Raw genomic sequence first — 24,663 nt, 5'->3', positions numbered from 1 at the left:
TATGAGTATACAGGATCATATTGACTGACTTTCAAATACTTGAAAGGCTTGAATACCTGGGAGACAACCCCACTGATTGTGGTTTATAACTATTTTTTGAACTGATGAGTTTTATCTGTTAATTATTTGTTGAGAATTTTTGTGTCTAGGTTTTTGAGAGGTATTGGTTTGTAATTTTCTTCTGTGTATCTATGCAGTCTTTGTCTGGTTATGGTAGCTTCATAAAATTATTGGGAGATTAATATTTCCTCATATTTTCTGGAAGAGACTGTGTGGAATTGACATTAATTCTTTTTTAAGTTTTTGGTTGAATTGAATTTCTTTAATAGTTATAGAACTGTTTTCATTACCTACTACATATTTAGTGAAATTTGGTATATATCAGGCATTGGTCCATTTCATTCTACCTGCCACATATATGCATATAGAGCTGTTTATAGTATTCTAGTACTATCTTTTTAATAACTAAAGGATATGTTGTAATATTTCCTATTTCATTTCTGCTATTGATAAATTGTGTCATTTTTCTCTTTTAATCCTTGTCAGTCTTGGTAGAACTTTATCAGTTGTAACTGAGCATTTCGAAGCATCACTTTGTTGTTATTATCTTTTCTATTATTTTCTGTTTTCAGTTTAAATTATTTCTTCTCTTATTTTATTATTCCCTTTCTTCTGTTTGCTTTGAGTTTATTTTGCTCTTCTTTTTCTATTTCCTTCAGGTGGACACTTACACAATTGATATGAGACTTTGCCCTTTATCTGGTATAAGCATTTAGTGTACAAACTTCTCTCTTTTTCCTTTTTTAATGGCATCCCACAAATTTTGTTGTTTTATTTTTATTCATTTCTATGCATTTTTCCTATATTTAAATTATTTTGTTTGGCTTATTGTTAAGTTTAAGATTCTTTATATATTCTCAATACAAATCTAGATGCAGAGATAAAAAACTCTACGTATACTGTAACACCTCCCACAATTGCAAATATTCTAATCCCTGTAATAAATCCTTAAATCTAAATCACTTATAGTGGCTCTTCTCTGATGAAACTGTTAATGATATGTCATATATTCTTCAGACACCATTCAAGTTTTGCTAGTTTTCAAAATACTACTCTTAAAAAAAAAAAAATCCACTCCAGAATCACATATATGTTTTTTAATTATCTTGAAAATGTATTCTCCACCAGGTTGGAATAGTTCTATGATGTTTCCACAAATTTCAAAGCTGTGTTAGTTTGGTATTGCTGTGTAACAAATTACCGCAACGCTCAAATTACCATAATGCTTACTCATCATGACCTGACAGTTTCCATTGGTCTGGCATGGAGTACGTAGGTTCTCTGCTCAGGGTCTAGCAAGCTTGGTTCTCACAGGTCACTCACAGGTTCTACCTTTCAAAAAAAAAAGGCTAGAACACAGTTCAGCCAAGTTTGTTGACACTTTATAACAAGAATCACCCTTTCTCCATTGTCCAATAACATGTTCTTCATTTCTGAGGGCTCACAAAAAAGCATCTTTAATATTCATATTTTATCAGTGTTCTACTTAAGATTATTTATTTCATCTCAAGAAGACAGAGCTTTCTCTCCAACTCTCCTTTTTTCTTTCTGAGCCTTCAACAGAATTGCCTTTAATGTCCATATTTCTACCAACAGTCCATTCTAGATAACTAGGCTCTTTCCAGCATGTACCTTGAAACGCCTTCATTCTCCACTGTTACACAGTTCCAAATCTACTTCGACATTTCTGGGTACACGGTTCAGTCACATCGGGAGGAAGTAGAGACTGGAGCTTCAACATGCGAATTTTGGGGGGACACGATTCAGCCCATTGCCATCATGTTTAAAACATTTAAACATTTAAAAAAATTTAAAATTGAGAAGATAAGTTTGCCAAAACACTAATGTTTGTAAGCAAATGGCAATGTATTTAAACTTTAACCAGCTCATCTTAATGACTGAGGTGTGCTAATATTCCTATAAACAAACAACTTTAGAGTGAATTGAAACAAATATCAAGTACTGCGGACATGAGCAGACTAGATATAGACATGTTGATAGAAGGCTGATTAAGGGAATTACCAGGACATTCATTTTATGAAAAAGATTTGAAGAACTGACAGAAGGAAGGCATGATACCTACTTTCAAATATCTGAATAACAAGCAAACATAGAAGGTTCTGGCTGTACTCTGTCTTGTTCCAGAAGACACATTTGGACCAGATCCTAGAGGACAGGTACAGGATCTATAATTTATTAAGTTTTAATATATATCAGTTGTGATGAGTACTTTACAGATCTCTTTCCATTTATGCCCCACAGGACACCTGTGCAGTGCTTAATTATTACTAATAAATTAATGTCTAATCCAAGCTTTACTGCTAATTGCTTCTGTAGGTTTTCTTGGTTTTTGTATTTACCTCTTCACTCTAGTACACATTTATATTTGTTTATATCCGGTACCAATTGAAGTGATATAAATTAAAACAAGTTATACCTTGGTTTTTCAACTTAGTGAACATTTAAAAATTACCTGAGTGTATTTTTTCTGTGTCACATGTGTGAATGTGTGTGCATGGCCATGTATATACAGAAGCACACCAATAGCAAGGGACAAATGAAATAAGAACATAAAATCAAAATGGGATTATAGATTGTGCAAATGTTTAGCCAACTGTTTTGACAATATAAATACAAATGTATCTTAAGAGGTATCTAAAATATAAAAAATAATTTATGCACTAATGCATTTTTATGTAACTATTTATAATAAAAATGTTGGGAGCATGAAAATGTCTAAAAATATAGGTATGACCAAGTAAATTTTGATACCCATATAAAACAGCATAAAATAAAACCAATGAAAATAATAACTATATGAGTTTTTCAAGCAAATGAAAAAGAATTATACTAAAATTTAAATTAAAAACACAGCTTATGAAATTAAGTGTATATTATCCCACTATGTAAAATATGGAAATTAAAATATGGGGGACAAAGCATGATGAGATGTTAACAGTAACCGTATCTAGGTGTTGTGATTATATTGTTTCATTTCTTCTGTTGTATTTTTAATGTTCAAAATTAGTTTCAAAAGAACATTTTAAATAATTAGGAAAAAGGAAAATAAATACCTATAAAGGAAGAGAAATAAATACCCTTGACAAACCCCACCTGGAGATCTAGACAGATCAACGCCTCAAATTTAGGCTCTTTTGAGCACAAAAATTGATTATCAAGATAATCAATATATAGATGTATATCAAGATTTTATATATATATATATATATATATCTCCACACACAAGTGAGATTGAGATTGATGTGAAATAAAATAATAAATGATTAAGCATAATTTATTTATAATATAGCATATTTTACAGTCTCTGAAATTATATTGGAGTTCTACAAGTGCTGACACCATACAGGTAGGTCCTCCCTTGGTCAAGAGTTGGGTTTGGCATGAATTCCACTACAGATTTAGGAACTGGTTTTATTGGAGGAAAGGGGACTCTTACCAGGCCAGGATCAACCAAAGAAAAGGAAGCACAATTTCCGCATCCTCCCATAAGACCAGAGAAGAAAGGTGGTTGTCTGAAGAAACGTAGGGTCTCTTAGAGCAGCATTCAGCATTGTCCCTTGGTAGGCACATAGGGTGGCGGTGAGAAAATGTCCTTCTCAGTGGAGGATGACCAGACATCTGTAATGACTTGCAGCCCAAGTTAGAGCACCACGTCCGCACCTGCGAATCATGAGGTCCATGGAGAGTGGTGTCGCCCTCTGCAGGAGAGGAGGCCACAGCGCTGAAGAGGTTGAGTTTGTGTGCACTGCTCCTAAGGAGTGAACAGAGCATGAATCTCAGCGAGCTTTTATTCTAGGAGTCACAGAGTGAGTTTCCAAATCATTTCACCATAGCTGATAAGGAAAGATGTTTCAGAGAAATGACAAGGTAGGAAAACAGACAAACAAATTCTGTTTGTGAGTGTGTAGTTATGTGTAAAGAAAAATAATTATCTTGAACTGTCCAGCCACATGGTATGTGAGTTGGTGGGATGGGGCTCAGTACAATGAAGAAACAATGAAGAATGAAGATGGACTGAAAGAGTGCTTAGCTTCTTTATTGCAAATAGAATTATCCAGAAGGAAGACAGGCTGGAAAGCCAGGCACTACATCAGGGCTTGCTAGAGGTCTTCAGCACCCCCTTACATTGTATTACATATTGTGTATTCCAATATGTATTACGTACCAGAGTGCTATTTTGCAGCACCCACTTCCAGGGTTCTCCTACTGTGTAGAGCAAATACATCATCTGCCTAAGATAGTTAGGCTACTTCACATAAAGAAGGAACAAGAATAGGGAGGAGAAAAACAACAACAAACCTACCTTAATGGCAATGGGATATGTGGTGAAGATATAGGAGTAAGAGGAGGAGGAGACTGGGTGTTACCTGATCCAAATTAACGGAAGATAATTACTAGCTGCACATTTCAGCTTTGTAGGTGCCAAAACCCACCAGTAACACACACATAGGCAAAAAATGTTAGTTTAGTTTAGTTTTGTTTTTTAGCTTGTTGCAGCAAGTGAGAAGGTAGGGGAGACTCAGAAAGGGAGAGTTAAGAGGTGCTTTTTATATGGTTTAGGCTTGAGTCACATGATTTAAAGGAGGGGTCAGGAAATCAAAGTTAGTACAGGACTTTTAACTGTCAAGACGCAAGACAATGCTGTGACTGAGGATCTTAATAATTTTTATCTAGGAGATGGAAGGATTAAAGGAGGGATTAGAGCTGTCATTGGTAAAGCAACAGCAATCACTCAGGGAGATAGAAGAAAGAAGAAAAGATAGAAGAGGCTAGTTGGTCATTTTTGCTGTTTGCAGAGCACTATTGTCAGTAACTTGTTCTGAGCACTGTTTAGGTTGACATCAGGGCTGTTTATTTATTTATTTTTTCAGAAGCCAAACAGGGCATTCACTGACCAAATGGGCACCAGGAACGTGGTCATGTCCTTTATGATAAGGTCAAGGGAAACACACACCCTGTTTCACCCTGTAACCAGGTGCCTTTTTAGGAGAGACATAGAGAAGGGTAATCAGTAAGAGAGACCAAGAGTGTTGTTTGTTTGGTTTTTGTTTTGATTTTCTCTGAAGAGACCTAACATTGCCTGAAGAGAGTAGTTCAATTATAAGAGGGCAATCTAAACAAGCACACTAACCTGAAAGTGAAGGTTCAGGAAGAAGACGTGGTTATCAATAAATGAAACAAGTATATAATATATTCTAATTTAGGATAGTAAATCCTTTTTTTTAATTTTTATTTTTTATTGGAGTATAGTTGATTAGCAATGTTGTGTTAGTTTCAGGTGTACAGCAAAGTGATTCAGTTATACATGTACATGTATCTCTTCTTTTTCAAATTATTTTCCCATTTAGATTATATATTTAAAATAACCAACAGAACCTACTATATAGCACAAGGAACTCTGCTCAATATTCTGTAGTAACCTAAATGGGAAAAGGATAGTAAATTCTGATGTGATTACTTAAAGAAGATAACCATCTCTCTGGCATGTAGATAAAAGTACGTGCACTTACACATGCAGAATATAAACACACATGCACAACAGCTGACGGTCAAGATCAGTGATCTAAGCAACCTGGGTGCTTAGAATGGAGGATAGGAATGTGGATGGGAACATTTTACTTTTATTTGCACATTGTTTTATTTTTTCATGGATTGTATGTATTATTTATATTATTAAAAACTGGTTTACATTTTAAAATTTTAGATCATGTATCATCTTCAAAGCACATATATTTTTATTTTTAAATAAACAATATTTCTTATGAATAATTAATATTAAATGATTTATAAGCAGTTATTCCCAACTATTTTATTTAGTTGTTTCAATATTTGGTTCCATTTTTTAGAAAGTGTAATTAGATGACACAATCATGTGATGGTTCCTTCGTTGGTTATTCATAGGGTAGTACTCAACAGTTTTTAACCTGTTCGTTCACAATTATGCTCCACATGTGATGTTATTAGGTTCCTGAGGCTGCTGTAACAAATGACCTCAGACTCAGTGACTTAGAACAACAAAAAAGTGTTTTCTTACAGTTCCAGGGGCCAGAAGTCCAAACTCAGTTTCAATGGGTGGAATCAAGGTCTGGCAGGGCCTTGCTCCCTCCGTAGGTTCCGGGGGAAAATTCAGCTGCCCAAGGAGGTCAACAGGACTTTCTTGGCTAGAGGTTAAGTCACTCCAGTCTCTGCCTCAGTGGATACACTGCCTTTTCCTCCTCTTTATGTGTCAAATCTCCCTTTGCCTCTCCTATAAGAACTCTGTGATTGGGTTTGAAGCCCACCCAGGTAATCTGAAATAGTCTCCCCATCTCAAAATCCTTAATGTAATTGCATTTGCAAAGACTCTAGTTCCTCCTAAGCTAACATTTACAAGTTGGAGGGATTATAACCTAACGTCTTCAGGTGGTTATTATTCAGCCTACTACAGTGGCTGACTGAGTAACTAGAAGAAAGCCAACCTTGACAGTAAGAGCCAAATACTCTGTCAAGAACTCAATCACGCAGCTATCTAATAACATACATGATTATGACGGGAGCGAATTCCCCAAACAAAAATTTTCTCTTTGGCAGAGAGGACTATAGAGAACTCATGTCTAACTATAACTTATAAAGCAATAATTTTGCTGTTCTTAAATATTACCTACACGATTATCCTTGTTTTCAGTATTTGGGGGAAAAAATAGTTCTTCAATAAAAGCTAAAATTCTGCATAGCACTATCAATTATTAACCAAACATTTTATAGTATTTTTACATAATTAAATTAAGTACTTCTTCAATTTAATATAAATCTTATCTATACAGCATAAAAAAGAAAATTGAAATTCTCATGAAATTTTTTTCCTTAATTTTTCTTGACCCCAGAAAAATTCAAGAATTTCCACACCATTACATAATTTCCAGCCAAAAGTACTTAATACATATTGTTACTGATAACTAGTTTGACTAATTATATTTTCTGGGAGGAGTTTATGATCAAAAAAGAATATCAATTATTTTATAGTTTCCAGAAAAAGAATAAATGGTAATACAAAGAGCATACTTATAATTTTTGACCTGCTTATCTTAGATCAGAGACCTGTCTTTACATTTTTACTTATAAATTTATAAATTTTAGTGGCCAACATTTAATCAGTACATTGGAAGTAAACTCCAAGAACTAATGTTAGGGTAATTAGAAATGATGTGTGCTGTAATATTCTGAGGTCCCCAGGGTTGAACACATAACGGATCAATGATTGTTACCAAGAACTAATGTTAGGGTAATTAGAAATGATGTGTGCTGTAATATTCTGAGGTCCCCAGGGTTGAGCACATAATGGATCAATGATTGTTACCAAGCATTACCAAGATGGAGCTAACAATATCACTTTTTTTTTTTTCCACACACACTGTATTTTATTTTTACAAGAGATAAATAGACTGACACCAAGCATTGTACATGGATGACCACAACAAAAGCAACAATGATTGCAATTACCAAACATGAAACACACTCATACTATGTCATAATATTGACATTCAGTCCAGTAATCCTCCACTGCAACAGCTCCTTTACTTTGCAGTGAAAATTGATTTGTATATTCTTTGCCTCTGAGTTCTTGTGGGATTTTTTCTTTTTTTAAATTCAACCAGAAAGTCACAAAAATTATACTCATCCTCATCAGTTCACTCAGTCCCATGTAATTAATTTTTTTTTTATCTTGATCTTTTGTTAGCACTTTTATGAGCTCATCAGTTTTTCATTAGAGTTCTGAAAATGCTTATTCATTCAGTTCAGCAGTACAGTCAGGTACCAGAAACCTGTACTTGTCAGAGTCTTTTCCATGAATTTCCTGAAGATGAAACCCTTTTATAGGAACATATTTACAAAAGCATCAGAGTACACCCAGAACTGTCTGTAAATGACAAAAGACTTAAAAATGACCACGGTTAAAGATTTGATGAAAATTCATAATAATGCAGTTGACAAGAAAATTAGTTATTTCTGAGATATACATTTTAAAGTAATAACTAGGATTATGACTTATAACATTATACCAGAACATATAAGATTTTTAGAAATTTCATGTAATGTCTGAAACATTTATATTAACATATTTCCATACAAATAACCCAATGAAAGTTTAGTATTAGTTGTTTTGTTTGTTTGTTTATACTGCAGGTTCTTATTAGTCATCAATTTGATACACATCAATGTATACATGTCAATCCCAATCGCCCAATTCAGCACACCACCATCCCCACCCCACCGCAGTTTTCCCCCCTTGGTGTCCATATGTCTGTTCTCTACATCTGTGTCTCAACTTCTGCCCTGCAAACCGGCTCATCTGTACCATTTTTCTAGGTTCCACATACATGTGTTAATATACAATATTTGTTTTTCTCTTTCTGACTTACTTCACTCTGTATGACAGTCTCTAGATTCATCCACGTCTCAACAAATGACTCAATTTCGTTCCTTTTTATGGCTGAGTAATATTCCATTGTATATATGTACCACAACTTCTTTATCCATTCGTCTGTTGATGGGCATTTAGGTTGCTTCCATGACCTGGCTATTGTAAATAGTGCTGCAATGAACATTCGGGTGCATGTGTCTTTTTGAATTACGGTTTTCTCTGGGTATATGTCCAGTAGTGGGATTGCTGGGTCATATGGTAATTCTATTTTTAGTTTTTTAAGGAACCTCCATATTGTTCTCCATAGTGGCTGTATCAATTTACATTCCCACCAACAGTGCAAGAGGGTTCCCTTTTCTCCACACCCTCTCCAGCATTTGTTGTTTGTAGATTTTCTGATGATGCCCATTCTAACTGGTGTGAGGTGATACCTCATTGTAGTTTTGATTTGCATTTCTCTAATAATTAGTGATGTTGAGCATCTTTTCATGTACTTCTTGGCCGTCTGTATGTCTTCTTTGGAGAAATGTCTATTTAGGTCTGCCCATTTTTAGATTGGGGTGTTTGTGTCTTTAATATTGAGCTGAATGAGCTGTTTATATATTTTGGAGATTAATCCTTTGTCCGTTGATTCGTTTGCAAATATTTTCTCCCATTCTGAGGATTGTCTTTTCGTCTTGTTTATGGTTTCCTTTGCTGTGCAAAAGCTTTGAAGTTTCATTAGGTCCCATTTGTTTATTTTTGTTTTTATTTCCATTACTCTAGGAGGTGGATCAAAAAAGATCTTGCTGTGATTTATGTCAAAGAGTGTTTTTCCTATGTTTTCCTCTAAGAGTTTTATAGTGTCCAGTCTTACATTTAGGTCTGTAATCCATTTTGAGTTTATTTTTGTGTATGGTGTTAGGGAGTATTCTAATTTCATTCTTTTACATGTAGCTGTCCAGTTTTCCCAGCACCACTTATTGAAGAGACTGTCTTTTCTCCATCGTATATCTTTGCCTCCTTTGTCATAGATTAGTTGACCATAGGTGTGTGGGTTTATCTCTGGGCTTTCTATCTTGTTCCATTGATCTATGTTTCTGTTTTTGTGCCAGTACCATATTGTCTTGATTAGTGTAGCTTTGTAGTATAGTCTGAGGTCAGGGAGTCTGATTCCTCCAGCTCCGTTTTTTTCCCTCAAGACTGCTTTGGCTATTCGGGGTCTTTTGTGTCTCCATACAAATTTTAAGATGATTTTTTCTACCTCCGTAAAAAATGCCATTGGTAATTTGATAGGGATTGCATTGAATCTGTAGATTGCTTTGGGTAGTATAGTCATTTTCACAATGTTGATTCTTCCAATCCAAGAACATGGTATATCTCTCCATCTGGTGGTATCATCTTTAATTTCTTTCATCAGTGTCTTATAGTTTTCTGCATACAGGTCTTTTGTCTCCCTAGGTAGGTTTATTCCTAGGTATTTTATTCTTTTTGTTGCAATGGTAAATGGGAGTGTTTCCATAATTTCTCTTTCAGATTTTTCATCATTAGTGTATAGGAATGCAAGAGATTTCTGTGCATTAATTTTGTATCCTGCAACTTTACCATATTCATTAATTAGCTCTAGCAGTTTTCTGGTGGCAGTTTTAGGATTCTCTATGTATAGTATCATGTCATCTGCAAACAGTGACAGTTTTACTTCTTCTTTTCCAATTTGTATTCCTTTTATTTCTTTTTCTTCTCTGATTGCCGTGGCTAGGACTTCCAGAACTATGTTGAATAATAGTGGTGAGAGTGGACATCCTTGTCTCGTTCCTGATCTTAGAGGAAATGCTTTCAGTTTTTCACCGTTGAGAATGATGTTTGCTGTGGGTTTGTCATAGATGGCCTTTATTATGTTGAGGTAGGTTCCCTCTATGCCTACTTTCTGGAGAGTTTTTATCATAAATGGGTGTTGAATTTTGTCAAAAGCTTTTTCTGCATCTATTGAGATGATCATATGGTTTTTATTCTTCAATTTGTTAATATGGTGTATCACATTGATTGATTTGCGTATATTGAAGAATGCTTGCATCCCTGGGATAAATCCCACTTGATCGTGGTGTATGATCCTTTTAATGTGTTGTTGGATTCTGTTTGCTAGTATTTTGTTGAGGATTTTTGCATCTATATTCATCAGTGATATTGGTCTGTAATTTTCTTTTTTTGTAGTGTCTTTGTCTGGTTTTGGTATCAGGGTGATGGTGGCCTCATAGAATGAGTTTGGGAGTGTTCCTTCCTCTGCAATTTTTTGGAAGAGTTTGAGAAGGATAGGTGTTAGCTCTTCTCTAAATGTTTGATAGAATTCACCTGTGAAGCCATCTGGTCCTGGACTTTTGTTTGTTGGAAGATTTTTAATCACAGTTTCAATTTCATTACTTGTGATTGGTCTGTTCATATTTTCTGCTTCTTCCTGGTTCAGTCTTGGAAGGTTATACCTTTCTAAGAATTTGTCCATTTCTTCCAGGTTGTCCATTTTATTGGCATAAAGTTGCTTGTAGTAGTCTCTTAGGATGCTTTGTATTTCTGCGGTGTCTGTTGTAATTTCTCCTTTTTCATTTCTGATTTTATTGATTTGAGTCCTCTCCCTCTTTTTCTTGATGAGTCTGGCTAATGGCTTATCAATTTTGTTTATCTTCTCAAAGAACCAGCTTTTAGTTTTATTGATCTTTGCTATTGTTTTCTTTGTTTCTATTTCATTTATTTCTGCTCTGATCTTTATGATTTCTTTCCTTCTGCTAACTTTGGGTTTTGTTTGTTCTTCTTTCTCTAGTTTCTTTAGGTGTAAGGTTAGATTGTTTACTTGAGATTTTTCTTGTTTCTTTAGGTAGGCTTGTATAGCTATAAACTTCCCTCTTAGAACTGCTTTTGCAGCATCCCATAGGTTTTGGGTTGTCGTGTTTTCATTGTCATTTGTCTCTAGGTATTTTTTGATTTCCTCTTTGATTTCTTCAGTAATCTCTTGGTTATTTAGTAACGTATTGTTTAGCCTCCATAAAAAACCATGTTTTTTATGCTTTTTCCCCTGTAATTCATTTCTAATCTCATAGCGTTGTGGTCAGAAAAGATGCTTGATATGATTTCAATTTTCTTAAATTTACTGAGGCTTGATTTGTGACCCAAGATGTGATCTATCCTGGAGAATGTTCCATGCGCACTTGAGAAGAACGTGTAATCTGCTGTTTTTGGATGGAATGTCCTATAAATATCAATTAAATCTATCTGGTCTATTGTGTCATTTAAAGCTTCTGTTTCCTTATTTATTTTCATTTTGGATGATCTGTCCATTGGTGTAAGTGAGGTGTTAAAGTCCCCCACTATTATTGTGTTACTGTCAATTTCCTCTTTTATAGCTGTTAGCAATTGCCTTATGTAATGAGGTGCTCCTATGTTGGGTGCATATATATTTATAATTGTTATATCTTCTTCTTGGATTGATCCCTTGATCATTATGTAGTGTCCTTCCTTGTCTCTTGTAACATTCTTTATTTTAAAGTCTATTTTATCTGATATGAGTATAGCTACTCCAGCTTTCTTTTGATTTCCATTTGCATGGAATATCTTTTTCCATCCCCTCACTTTCAGTCTGTATGTGTCCCTAGGTCTAAAGTGAGTCTCTTGTAGACAGCATATATATGGGTCTTGTTTTTGTATCCATTCAGCAAGCCTGTGTCTTTTGGCTGGAGCATTTAATCCATTCACGTTTAAGGTAATTATCGATATGTATGTTCCTATGACCATTTTCTTAATTGTTTTGGGTTTGTTTTTGTAGGTCCTTTTCTTCTCTTGTGTTTCCCACTTAGAGAAGTTCCTTTAACATTTGTTGTAGAGCTGGTTTGGTGGTGCTGAATTCTCTTAGCTTTTGCTTGTCTGTAAAGCTTTTGATTTCTCCATCAAATCTAAATGAGATCCTTGCCGGGTAGAGTAATCTTGGTTGTAGGTTCTTCCCTTTCATCACTTGAAGCATATCATGCCACTGCCTTCTGGCTTGTAGAGTTTCTGCTGACAAATCCGCTGTTAACCTTATGGGAGTTCCCTTGTATGTTATTTGTCGTTTTTCCCTTGCTGCTTTCAATAATTTTTCTTTGTCTTTAATTTTTGCCACTTTGATTACTATGTGTCTCGGCGTGCTTCTCCTTGGGTTTATCCTGTATGGGACTCTCTGCGCTTCCTGGACTTGGGTGGCTATTTCCTTTCCCATGTTAGGGAAGTTTTCGACTATAATCTCTTCAAATATTTTCTCTGGTCCTTTCTCTCTCTCTTCTCCTTCTGGGACCCCTATAATGCGAATGTTGTTGCGTTTAATGTTGTCCCAGAGGTCTCTTAGGCTGTCTTCATTTCTTTTCATTCTTTTTTCTTTAGTCTGTTCCGCAGCAGTGAATTCCACCATTCTGTCTTCCAGGTCACTTATCCGTTCTTCTGCCTCAGTTATTCTACTATTGATTCCTTCTAGTGTAGTTTTCATTTCAGTTATTGTATTGGTCATCTCTGTTTGTTTGTTCTTTAATTCTTCTAGGTCTTTGTTAATCATTTCTTGCATCTTCTCAATCTTTGCCTCCATTCTTATTCCAAGGTCCTGGATCATCTTCACTATCATTATTCTGAATTCTTTTTCTGGAAGGTTGCCTATCTCCACTTCATTTAGTTGTTTTTCTGGGGTTTTTTCTTGTTCCTTCATCTGGTATATAGCCCTCTGCCTTTTCATCTTGTCTATCTTTCTGTAAATGTGGTTTCTGTTCCACAGGCTGCAGGACTGTAGTTTTTCTTGCTTCTGCTGTCTGCCCTCTGGTGGTTGAGGCTATCTAAGAGGCTTGATGGGAGGCTCTGGAGGTGGGTAGAGCTGACTGTTGCTGTGGCGGTCAGAGCTCTGTAAAACTTTAATCCACTTGACTGTTGCTGGGTGGGGCTGGGTTCCCTCCCTGTTGGTTGTTTTGCCTGAGGCAACCCAACACTGGAGCCTACCCGGGCTCTTTGGTGGGGCTAATGGCAGATCCTGGGAGGGCTCATGCCAAGGAGTACTTCCCAGAACCTCCGCTGCCAGTGTCCTTGTCCCCACGGTGAAACAGAGCCAGCCCCCGCCTCTGCAGGAGACCCCCCAACACCAGCAGTTATGTCTGGTTCAGTTTCCCCCAGGGTCACTGCTCCTTCCCCTGGGTCCCGATGCACACACTATTTTGTGTACGCCCTCCAAGAGTGGGGTCTCTGTTTCCCCCAGTCCTGTCGAAGTCCTGCAATCAATTCCCACTAGGCTTCAAAGTCTGATTCTCTATGAATTCCTCCTCCCGTTGCCGGACCCCCAGGTTGGGAAGCCTGACGTGGGGCTCAGAACGTTCACTCCAGTGGGTGGACTTCTGTGGTATAAGTGCTCGCCAGTCTGTGAGTCACCCACCCAGCAGTTATGGGATTTGATTTTACTCTGATTGCGCCCCTCCTACCGTCTCACTGTGGCTTCTCCTCTGTCCTTGGACGTGGGGTATCCTCCTTGGTGAAGTCCAGTGTCTTCCTGTCGATGATTGTCCAGCAGCCAGTTGTGATTCTGGTGCTCTTGCAAGAGGGAGTGCAACAATATCACTTTTAAAAGCAGATAATAGATGCTGAAGCTGAAACTAAATTATAAACATCTCTTTGGAAACTCTCTATGGGACATTAATACTGAGCCATTGTACAATAACCCAGTGAGCAAAAGAACAGCAAACAATATGTATGTGTAGTTGCTAAGGGGCCCCCCTATTCCATATCCATATATATAAGTTCTTCCAAGGGCCAGACTCTCATAGAAAAATTATTGCATTTTTCTTCCCAGGTAACTCTAAATAAAAAAGTAATTAACCTCATAAATAAAAGCCATGTACCGAAGAGAAATGTCTTCATATATAAAGCAACAGGAAAGGCAAAAAAATCTTGTCAATTAATATAAATCAATACTGTCTTAAAATATCTACTGAGATTCAGATGATTTGCATGGTAATATTAATAGAAATAACTTCAACCATCTTTCTTACTAAACAGCAAATAACAATTTCATTTCTCATTTTAATATTTGATTGTTATCTATCAGAAATATAAGATAAATTTTTATTTTTTTCCCCCTTCTATCCTTTCCCTGTAGCCTGACATGTAAACACTGGATAAATTCATGTAGATGCCCAGCCCAAACAGGCATTGAAACTGAACCCTCAAGAGTGAGGTTTTTCACTTTCACTCTTTTTCCTGCTTATGTGTCCAAGGTTTTGCTTGTTATTAGTTTTTGTGCATGGCAGCTTCATGAGAGAAAAGACTTTTCTGTGGATGCTAGACAATGACTACAAGTTTGGGGGCTGAAAAGCCTCCTCCTGATCCTGCCAGCAGATGATTATGTTGTTATTGAGGAGAAGGCAGAGCACACAGTGGGTGAGAGAGGCTGAGAAAAGACAACCACACAGGTTGTGCTGTGTGAATGAAAGCAGCCAATCACATGCAGCTGAAGTCAGGGATGCTATTTACAAATGGTATTCATTGACTTGGGGGGTCTGAATTCATCCAAAATTTCAGGAAGTGCTTCACTCTTGGAGGAAAAATAGGTGTGAATGGGCTGGATTTTCATGTTCTGCATGGTTGTAATCTGCCTTTTGCTTTTTTTCCTCCTCCTCCTCCTCCTCCTCCTTCTTCTTCTTCTTCTTCTTCTTCTTCTTCTTCTTCTTCCTCTTCTTCTTCTTCTTCTTCTGCTTCTTCTTCTTCTTCTTCTTCTTCTTCTTCTTCTTCTTCTTCTTCTTCTTCTTCTTCTTCTTCTTCTCCTTCTTCTTCTCCTTCTCCTTCTTCTTCTCCTTCTCCTTCTCCTTCTCCTTCTCCTTCTCCTTCTCCTCTCCTTCTCCTTCCCCTTCCCCTTCCCCTTTTCCTTCCTCTTCCCCTTCCCCTTCCCCTTCCCCTTCCCGTTCTCCTTCTCCTTCTTCTTCATCTTCTTTTCCAAAGGATTGAGTTGAGCTAAAAATAATAGTTGTGGAACATAAGAGCCATAATTCCTTTTTGAGCCACAGCTATTTGAAGATAACAGCACATACCTATGGCAGTGGTTGCCTAACTTTAATAATAAGATAATACATCATTAATCAATTTTCAAGGGAATTCAAATTTGCTCCACTGTAAGTGGAAAATAAAGAGTGGGTAAATAGTTGACCCAGTTTTTGGAATAAGTGGGTGAATCTATCACTAAATTGACTATGATTCCATGATAGCTGGTGAGGAGTCAGAGCAGACATCTTTAGTTACGAATGGGAGTAGCGATTTTGGGGAAATAATCACATTTGAGAAATAAAAATCATTACAAAAATACTTTCCAAAATACATTTTAACCATTCAAGTTTTGAGAACCCAGTTTGAAAACTGTTTGAACTACTTCACTGTCCTGTGCAGCCTGAAAACACCCTGGATAATTTAAGGTGATCTGGCACTCTCACTTCTGCTCCACTTCTAAAACTAAAGCAGATCAAACAAAAACAAAGACCAGATTTGTATCATCTCTCTGGACCTGTTATACTACGTGTGGTATCTGTGGCCATAACCGTCTGAATCTTCAGAGCAAAGCTGTGAGACTAACAAACATCGAGCCCTTATTGGCCACAACAAATAAGCTCTAATTTTAGGCATGAAAGAAGCCAAAGTGAGCTACAATGATGAATACAAAGTAATGCAATCATTTCTGTTCCTTTCATAAGCATCTGCATCAGCCTCAATCAAGAGTCATGACCACAGTACATATTCTATTTGGAGCATTAATTTTATCAAGAAACAATTGAACTAATTGTCACAATAATCATAGGCTGTAATTAAAGATGCAAATGCTTTCTCCTGGACTTGATAAATTTAGTCAAGTTGAATTATCAGAGTGTTGAACACCATTGCCAAGAGTGGGAGACAGTTCAAAAGGGACATAGAAAACCAAATTTGGAACAGGCTCAAAGCATTAGAAATTTAATGCATTTTGGGGGGCAAACTTAATCTTGTTGATAGGAAAAAAATCAGTGAATTTCTTATAATAGGTAATGAAACAAACTATACAATCTCTTCATGTTACAGATAAAAGAACTCAGGGGTGTCCTCTTCGATAGTCTTAATTCATTATGAAAATATGGATGAATAATCTCCTACACTTTGTTATGTCAACATTTTCAGGGAAAAGTAAATCAAATGAACAGAATGTAACAGGTGCAAGAGTTATGACTTTGGAAACTCATTTGGTACTGCTTACAACTTTATTTGACTAAAATTCCAGTAGTAATTCAATGATATCTCTAGAGAAAAATAATTCATTGCAATATAAAAGAAAATTTTCAGGCATGCTACTCCTGTTAACTATAATTTCACCTAAATGAGGTAGGTGCAAACTCACTTATTTGTCATTATATTTTAGATGCCTCCTTTTAGAAGGAGATAAAATATTTGTACCTAATAACAATAGTAATTATATTAATAAAAGTCCTTAGAGGCCAATAACGCAGGGTGATTTTGCATGTATTACCTCTGATCTCTCAAACAGTCCTGTGAAATACCTATTATGGTTAAGAAATCATTATTAATCATAATTAATGATATCTTGGTTATTTTTCTTTAAAAAAAAAAAGAGTCCCATTCTTCAGAGGTAAATACTGACACATTTACAAATCAAATTAAAAACTTATTTATAACTCGCTTTATACAAGTGAGGAGACAGAAATTCAGAGAGATAGAACAACACTTCCAAAATTGAATAAGTGTCAACGACATGATTTTCCATCGTTTTATCTAAATTCCTATACCATAGTATTTACACATCTTCAGACAAGAGTTATTTATAATATTTTTCTATCTTACAAGAGATTTTTTCCTAAAGCCCATTTTCTTTGTTCAATTGACTTCAAGATTAGCATGGATTATGCAAAAAACTGTATATTCAAACTTTATTCTCTGCAAAAATAATAGGTTAAATTCAGAATCAGGGAATTCAGAGAGAGATAAACACAACTTGGGAAAAGTCTGAAGATTTCCTGATAGTAGCTACCACGTAGTATGCCAGGCAATATTCTAAAATTTTATACACGACTTATCAAAACTTTAAAAAGACCCTGTAAGTTGCCTTACTTCCATTTAATAGATGAGAAAACAGAATTGGAAGTTGAACAAATTGCCCAAAGTCTCAGCGGGCAGGACCAGGAGCCCAGTTTGCATTTTGAAGGACAGATGTCTCCTTTACGATTCATAATAGCATGCAGGCTGCTCCTTCATTTAGATCGGGGTCGTCCTGGCCTCACATACAGGTGTTCTTTCCCACCCACCCTTCATGTAAGTCACATGTTTATGTCAGAGAAGTTCCTGAGATCATACAGGTCTGGAGCCCTTTACACCATCTTATAATCAGTTTCCTCTTTGTACATTAGGACGATTATTAGATTTTAGCCATTACTTTTACATAGGATAAACCAATGGTGTGATGGAGCTGGTTCATACCAGCTCACAAGAGATAACTGATAAAATTTCAAGAATTTTGAAAGTCAGATTTTAAACATAGTCATTATCAAAAAGTAAATCAATATAAAATGAAATAAATTATACTAAAATCAAAGGTAATGAATGATTAAGACTTACTACCTCCTAATTTTTGTACAGCATTTTACTACATATATGCTCCTGAGAGTAGAGAGTAGAGACTACTTACATCTACTGTCTCTGTATTATGAAAACCCTATAGAATGGTGTGCTGCTTGGAAAATTCCCACCTCCACATTAAGTAAGGCCATGTCAGTCACAGGAAATCAGCCATCATGAGTGTGTTTTATCACAGAGACCTTCAAATGTTAAAAATCAAGTGCTAATTCATTGTTTTGTTGATTGTCTGGACTTAAACGAATGAAAGAGAAAATATTAATAATACTGAGTAAACTTAGAATTGTATCATGTCAAGCAATTACATTGTGTCTATAGTTCAAAGAAGTGAGAAAATATTATACTAATATTTGAGAACTACTATCTTATTCAACAAAGAAGTCTCTCTTGTCATCGACAAGCAAATGAAGTTCTGACATACATCCACCTGCTTCACTTTCATCACACTTGTTAACGTAAACAAAGGATTCATGTCAGGATTATACTCATTCGTTGATGATGTAAGTAACTTCTTTGCTGAACCAGTTAGTAATCAATCATTTATTTGTATTCTAATTTTATCCAATAATGGCTATATTGCACCATAGATGGTTACAAACACAGGAGTTCAGCCAAAATCAGTGAAAACCTTCAATGAGAATCAATTGGCTACAAGAATTTACAATAAAAGTTATTACATATATTTATGATTATTTGTAAATTGAGTGCTATACATTCTTAATATCCGTAAAATTTATAATAAACTTCTTTATAATAACACACACAATTTTTTTTTTTTTCTGGAGAGTCAGTTGTTAAGCATTTGTCACCACAAAGCTGGATATCTACCTCATATTGCCTGAAAAGGGAAAATTCTCATTTAATTAGATTCAGTGCATGTGTGTGTGTGTGTGTGTGTGTGTGTGTGTGTGGCTTATCAATTTATACCACAGATAAGGCAAAAATAAGTTGTAATTGAATTTCAGTAACTCTGCCCTTCTAAGAATAACAGTTATCCAGAAGTCTCTGCACTGATATTGCCAGTAGATTGAGGTAGATTGCCAGAAAACTCACTCTTCAACTCCACTCACAGAGAAAACGATGGCAGCTCCAGACTTGAGAAATGTACCAGCTAACGTATATCACCAGCTCAGGTATGGCTCAATATTGCTTAGTCATTGCATTTAATAGAGACCAAATTTTTAGAAGATTGAAAAACTCTGTCTCATTGTTTTCACAAAAATGAAGGAATCATTGTTATGTCAGGCCAAGAAAAGGGAGAAACGAATACATCAGCTATTCTCTACCATAGCCTGATCACATCAACATAACAATTGTGCCAGGAATTATGTGCTCCTTTTTTCCTTTTTTTAAAAACCAGAAATATAGTTGACATACAATATTATGTTAGTTTCAGGTGTACCACATAGTGATTTGATACTTGCATACATTATGAAATAATCACCACAATAATTCTAGTAACCATCTGTCCCCATACAAAGTTTCTACAACATTATTGACTACATTCCTTATGCTGTATATTACATCCCTGTGGCTTATTTATTTTATAACTAGAGGTTTGTACTTCTTAACACCCTTCAACTATTTCACTCAAACCCTCATCCTACTCCCCTCTGGCAACCAGCTGTTTGCTCTATCTATGACACTGTTTTGCTTGTTTTGTTTTTTAGATTCCACACATAAGTGAGATCACACAGTATTTGTCTTTCTTTGTCTGACTTATTTCACTTAGCATGATACATTCCAGATCCATCCATGTTGTTGCAGATGACAAGATTTCTTTTGTTTAATAGCTGAGTAATAGTACATTGTATATATACACTGCATCTTCTTTATCCATTTATATATCCATGGATGGACACAAATTAGAAAACTCTTTTGTTGAGAAGCCTCCAGCACTCTCCCACATGGAGGTAGCAGCTCTTGCTATGAATGGGCTCCGACAATAGACTTCATCTTCCATTTAGAGACATATGACATTACTTTATCATGTAAACTGCTTATTTAATTCTGTTTTCCCTCAAGACCACAAACAGCATTACAGTCTCTTTTATCAACTTCACTATCTACAATACTTAGCATAAAACTTCGAACATAAAATGGTTAATGAATACCTGCTGAATAAAAATGCCTTAATTTTTCAGAACTAAACTGGGATTATGCTACCTAGAGAGTGAGGAGCTAGAACCTTAGAGTTGAAATGAGTTAGTGAAATTTTAAAACAAAGGTTATATGTGGGTTCCTTAGTTGCAGCTCGCTGGCTCCTTACTTGCAGGATGCGGGCTCCTCTGTTGTGGCAGGCTGGCTCCTTAGTTGCCCACGTGCCTCAACTAAGAAGCCGGAGAGCTACAACTAAGGAGCCCGCCTGCTGCAACTAAGAGACGGCACAACTAAATAAATAAATAAATGTTAAAAGAAAGGGTATATGTGTATCTTGCTCCTTCCACAACTAAATATTTATGCTATTTTTAATTATTACTATTCTATTTGTTTCACTACATCTGACTTACTCATTACATAATCCATTACTTGTGGTAAATATTACTTGCATATTGATTGAAAAGAGCAAAATTTGTACAAAGGACACCACAATGTTTTCCCCAAATTCTTCCTTTATATTAAAAAGAATCATCTAAATTTTAATGTTTTGCGTTTAGAAAACACTTCTCCTTGTAACTTAGGAAGAATTCAGACGTGTTTTCTTAGCAAACACAAGAAAGCACAGATATATTTATTGTCCACCAATAAATTTTGAAGGTAATTGTAAGCCACGGTCCAGCGGCTTTAGTCAGTAAATGTAGAATGAAGGATAAGATGTTTACCTAAGCCAGATGTAAAATACAATATGTGGATAGAAATGACCTGTAATATTTCACAGATGGCTGTGTACATTGCATCTAAAATGCTTCCCAGCAGCCAGGATGTTCAGCACTCTGGCTCTGCTGCCTGCCTAGGGATCTTTGGGAGCCAGGGGCAGGTGCCGTGTTTGTCACCTTCACAGCTGTTTGCTTTCTCTCCATGACTCACTACTTTCGCTCCCTAAGGAAAAGTCAGAAGGGAAAAGCTTCCCAGTACATGAGATCCGGCACTTGTGAAGCTCCCAACTGCCTCTGCTCTTACAGCTGTAATTTTCCTAAAGAAGGGAATCCATCAAGAGGATAATAGCCATGTTATTAATAGTGTTGCACAAAGCTATGAATTGGCAGGTTATGCTGACATTTCAAAAAAACCTCATTCTGCCATTGCCTGGGCGAATCCAATATATGACCTCTTCCCTCTGTGGCTGCACACAATTTTAAATAATGCTCAGATGAAACTCACAACTAAATGCATCTGTATCTTTATCAAGCATTCTTACCCTCTGGAAATGTTTACAAAATGTTTTGGTAATGAGCTGATTTTTCATTGTTGCTCTTGCATGCAGGCTTTTCAAATATAGCAATCAATTTGTAGAAATTAGCTTATGTTAGAAATAGAGTTCTTATCCTACTTGGCACTACCCCAAGAAATGTGTTACATAATGTAGAAAATGTATTAAATTACTGGTATCATTATACCCCTCCCACTTCAAATGCTTCTTGACTTTCACAGCACCTTATAATTTTCTTTGGAATTTATTTTCCCCACTAAGAACATAAGTTTCATGAGACACATATCTATTTTGATTAATTTATTTGTAATGTGCTATCTAGCGTAATGTATGTGCTGGATAACTATTTTTGGGTGATTGGACTCATGTTAGAACAACTGAATCTTCAAAGGAATACATATTTCCAATTTCTTTCAATCGATGTGTTCACAAGCAGAGAAACAGGAGTAATCTCCAAAATAGCCTTGTTTTTTGATTCGGAGACATGGAATATGGTGATCTTGTTTTAGAATGTGTCTAAATGTTGTCTCATCAGTTAGTATGAATGTAAAGATCAAAGGAAATCATGTTCTCAAATTTCAATTTAAAAAGGTGAGATTATTAAAAATAAACAGGAATTGAGTCAAGGATTTTTTTTAAACACATTTACATAGTATGAACATAAAAGGTTTGACTAAACCTTGAGTTTTTACTTTATTTGAAAAGAGAGAGAGAGAGAGAGAGAGAATATGGCTTTCAGAGGGCAGCATTATTTACCTTTATAGTAAAGATATGTTTCTCAGTAGTCCAAGAGACATAAAATTGCAGTCTTCAGCTCTGTTCCAGGTCGGAGGACTGTGGGGGAATCTCTGTGTCTCCTTAGTGCTGCATGAGGTGACCCGTAGTGGATTGGCCTGAAGGGACTAAAGTTGGCATCTGTATCTGTTTCTTTTTTCCTTTATTTTGCCTTGACCTTCAGTCTAAAGCAACCAGACTCTGTAAAAAGATTCTGGGCCATCTCCCTCTGTAAATAAAATTGACTAAATAAAAATTTCATCTTAAATGTTACTCTTTCCCAATCTAATTATATTTTCACTCAAGGATCTTTCCAATTTGTCTGTCCATACTTCTACCAATTCTCTCTCCTCTCTGGTTTTTATGCCCTGGCCTTGCTCCTTCAATCATTTTGCCAATTTGATGCAACAGGCTGTATTTTTGTAGTTGTTTTAGTTTGTTTACATAATGAGGAGGCAGCTCTTAGGTATGGGATTCAAAGCCCCACCATCCCCTTAACTAGTTCCCACATCACACACCCTCGAGTATGCGTCTTTTCCTATTCACACATAACATGCTCTCTCCCGTCTGGGTGATCCCAGGAATACCTGCCCCTCTTGAATAGAGGGCTTCCAAATGACTCCTACTCAAGTAGATAGATCACTGTCTATATATGCTCCTCTCTAAGAGTATCTATACTATCCTCATCCATTATTTGGGTCCCCTTGCACATCTCAAAATTCTATGCATCCATTAGATTGATTAACTTTGCAAATAACTGGCAATGGCTTTGGTAGGAGCCTAACTATAGAAAGATGTAGAAAATGGTGAACTTTTAGGCCATTATTTAGGGATCTATGAAGAAGAGTCTAATGAAATTAGTTTCAATCAGAAACAAGTATAGCTGAAAGGCACACTGCAGGATACCACCAATGGGGGTGGGCAGCTCCCAAACACATCGTCATTATGGGATGGCTTGCAGTATTTCATAATGAGTCCTTTGCTTTTACCTTAATGAAAACAGGTCATGTAGATAATGTTGTTAATGATATCTTTCCCCAAAAAACAAATTTAAATCTATTCCCAAAATACGACCATTCATAACTTAAAAATAAGATCAGAAAAGTAGGAATAATAAAATGGAGGGTTAAAAGATAATATAAAAAAGTGATAAATTATGACTAATATATATTATGCATTATAAATAATATGCATAATATATAATATATAAAACACATGTTAAGAATTTTAACTCTACATTGAGGGAACCAGGAAAATTTTACAACAGATTCAAAGGAGAAGTAAAAGTGGGACAGAGAGAGAGAAGATGAACGAATAGGAAAGTGACAGAGAGTAAAGGAAACGTATTTATATGTAGACTCAAAACTGAATTTTTCAGGGAGGAGAAGAGGGTTTCGAGGAGACCCAAACCCTGGATGGGGAGTTAACAGAACTTCTAAAGAACAGAATTGATTTGTGCATCCATAGGCAAGAATTATTTTGCATTACTGTCAGTTACCTAAAACTTACAAAATTATTAAACAGCTCAAAGGTAATGAAGAGCAAACTGAAAATGTGTGCTTTAAATGATGCATAATTTTCCATTGGAGACACCTAGTAATGTTTTCGGTTTATTCCAAACTTCTTTGCAGAAATAAGAGTATTACAATTTAATAAACACATTTGCGAGAGCAAAGACTTTTACAGCTCTAATTGAACTACACTGAATGATGTCCCTGCTAATTGCTTAACAACGCACTGATTATATTGGAACTAGCTTCAGCTTGCTCATTTTGAACAAAGGCTCTTCAGCAAACTGCTTGAAAACCTCATCCCCCCCCAACCCCGCTTAAAGAGATCATAGCAAACAGTGCATGACAATATTTTAAATACAACTAGGTGAATACATATGTAAATGTATAAAGTTATTATGCCTCAGAAAGCAGGTGAAGGCATATAAAATACATTGTTTACCTTATTTTTGTTTTAAGGAGTGGGAACACGCGCTCATAGCACAAAGCAAGGCACCTCAGAGGCTCACCTGCGTTACACGTGAAGCTGAGGAGCTGGGATGTGGGACCTTCAGGGGACGCTCCCCAGACAGCCTTTCCAGACTCCCTGGGGCCCAGTCAGAGAGCACACTTCTCTTCTCACTTCTCCCCACCTCCACATTGCACATCTCTGCCACAAACCCCCATCATTAGCGTTGGAAAGGCATCGTCACCCTGTTACCATAATTTTTAACAGAATGAGTGAAGTTTGAGAATCATGGTGCAAGAAAACATTCCATTAAAACCAGAAACAGACATTAAAAGATCCATTATCCTCATTAATTATCATCTCACAACACTTTTAAGATGTTAAAGCAATGCAAGCAACAAGCATAAAAAATTGTTCAAACTCATTAATAAACCAAAGATTTAAA

This window comes from Eubalaena glacialis, chromosome 8, assembly GCF_028564815.1.
Source record: "Eubalaena glacialis isolate mEubGla1 chromosome 8, mEubGla1.1.hap2.+ XY, whole genome shotgun sequence".
In the NCBI taxonomy this organism is placed as follows: domain Eukaryota; kingdom Metazoa; phylum Chordata; class Mammalia; order Artiodactyla; family Balaenidae; genus Eubalaena; species Eubalaena glacialis.
This window is presented reverse-complemented; position numbering follows the sequence as displayed.